At 36.0% G+C, this 2,331-nt stretch overlaps 1 protein-coding gene across 1 annotated transcript in view; it reads right to left on the minus strand.

The window, feature by feature from the left end:
- Window positions 1-1,070, minus strand: part of sntg1 (syntrophin, gamma 1) — a 140,272-nt gene extending 139,202 nt beyond the window's left edge. The window contains exon 1 of the mRNA XM_087310142.1: window positions 706-1,070. The gene's annotated coding sequence lies outside the window, so the exon portion shown is untranslated. The remainder of the gene's footprint in view (window positions 1-705) is intronic.
- Between the last annotated feature and the right edge of the window lie 1,261 nt (window positions 1,071-2,331).

The following is a 2,331-nucleotide window of genomic DNA, read 5'->3' on the forward strand; positions in this document are numbered from 1 at the left end:
TATGAAGTCCCACATGCAATACAGTCACAGATGGGCTCCAACCAAAAAGACAACAGCTGACCGTCTGACACTTGGACACTTGTGGTGCTAAGTCAGTTTTGTGTCTTGTGCTTAAGGCATATTGTATCAAAGCAGGAAACGTGTGTGTGTGTGCCAAATTGCTAACAAGCAACATCGTATTTACATGTTTATTTAAATCAAATGTTCAATCACATTAAACTGAGGACAAATTGGGTGCTTGAGGGCATCCAAACCCTTAATTAAAAATGATGGGCGTCCCTAAAGACTCGTCTTTGAAGGGCTGCCAGCTGAAGAACAGTTTGATGGGCAATGTTTAGCATGAGGACAAGTAGGTATGCTTTTAATGCACCTGATATGAATGGAAGATCTGACACAGCAAAATGTGCATATGGCTCCAGCATCTGTAATGCAGCATCAAAGCCTTCATACACTCATTTATGCTCGCAAGTTTAAGAAACAAAGCCCTTTTCAGATCAATTGGATGGGTGGTCTGTGAAATTCAGGAGGGATTTAACTCCCCAGTGGTCCTCCACACCATAATTAGATCTCTTAGAACTGATTTGGTTGGAAACACTGAATGTCTTACAAATTAAAAATGAAATGAAGGGTAAATTAGAATATGTGCATCTATTACACACTGTATCACATGGAAATCCCAGCAACTAGTAAGTTATAAATCCTTACCTTATTCAACTAACAGGTGGTGATTTGCGATTCCTTCCGCTCCTTCAAGTTCATAATTCTTCCATCCCTCTTGCATTTGTCATCACTGCCTATGGGGAAACGAGTGAGCAGCCTCCAGATCATAACGACCACTAATGCACAGTCTCCATCCGCAACCCGCTTGGCGAAATCCTCCAAAGCGAGTCTTTTAAACTTGCTCTTAGTTTATATTCCCACAGCACTCGAGACGCATCTGTCGTCTTGTTCTCCAGCATCCTCCGCAATCTGAGCCATGCAGCTTTCCATCTACAGATCTCCTGCTGTCGCTAGGCATCCTGAGCAATAATAATGACCGGCTGAAAACCACAAGTAGCGACGTCCGATTCGCGAACGAGCCGTGTTCTTTGAACTGGCTCTTTTAAATGATTCGATCGAGCCGATTCGGAACGCGCTTGTAGCCTACGCCGTATGACTCGCGTGTGGGAGAACTTCGGATTTGTTCGAAAATGACACGCACTGCACTGCATACTGCGCAGTATATAGTGTATATTCACTGCTTTTGTCGTTATTTTAGCAGTATGCAGTCTGCTGAAACAAACATTTCAAATAACGAGTAGCAGCCTATGCAACACAAGCGACCTCATACACCTTCAGATCATCAGACGATAGAAGGGATCTTTCCTTTTTAGGTAGAATTTTATAAACAAAACTAAATGGCTTGTCCAGATTTATTTTCCCAGGCCTCTCTTTATTAGCTCCTGCTTATGTTGGTAAAGAAATGATTAAATTATTAGTAATTTTTTGTTGGAAAAACAAACACCACCAGCTCGAAAGTTAAGTATTGGGTGATCGAAGAAATCCAGTGGAGGTTTTGAGATATTAAGTTATATAGTTATGAACAATATATTTAAATTGGGTGAAAAAATGTGCAATTGATCCAGATTTTTTATTCCATCTATCTTTAAGAAGGTGTGTGGTCTCAAGTTTCTTTTGATTTGCAATTTTTCACCATCTAAATTACCAGTAAAATTATATAAACTTTATGAGCAAGCACTCTTGGCTTGGAAACTTTGCTTTGTGCATAATTTTTCTCCTCACAGAATGAAAAGTTGGAATAACGAACTGATTACTGAAGGAAAGAGTTTATATTTGGAGAAATGTTTGGAACATAGGTTGGTATATGGAAGTTATTTGTTTGATTCATCTTTAAGGATCTATTCAAATGAATAATTTTTATGTATTTATATATATATATATATATATATATATATATATATATATATATATATATATATATATATATATATATATATATATATATATATAATTATTATTATTATTATTTTTATTAATAATAATTTTATTTTTAAGTCAAATTTTCGACAGTGATTTAAGCTATCTCTTTGTGACTCTTTTGGGACTCGTTAATTTAATGTGCAGTCATTTGACCTATTATAAGATAGAAAATAAAGAATGTAATTTCCTGAAAAATGGTAAAAATATATTTGGCAAAAATGTACTTACAAAGACATAAGGCAAGAATTTATTAATAAAAATTATTTATTAGTTATTCCAGGAGGGAAATTTTATCGGAATTGTTTATTATGGGAGGTTAATTGGAGGAAAGCATGGCTGCTACCATATAAA

This window comes from Danio rerio, chromosome 24, assembly GCF_052040795.2.
Source record: "Danio rerio strain M-AB ecotype USA chromosome 24, GRCz13ab, whole genome shotgun sequence".
In the NCBI taxonomy this organism is placed as follows: domain Eukaryota; kingdom Metazoa; phylum Chordata; class Actinopteri; order Cypriniformes; family Danionidae; genus Danio; species Danio rerio.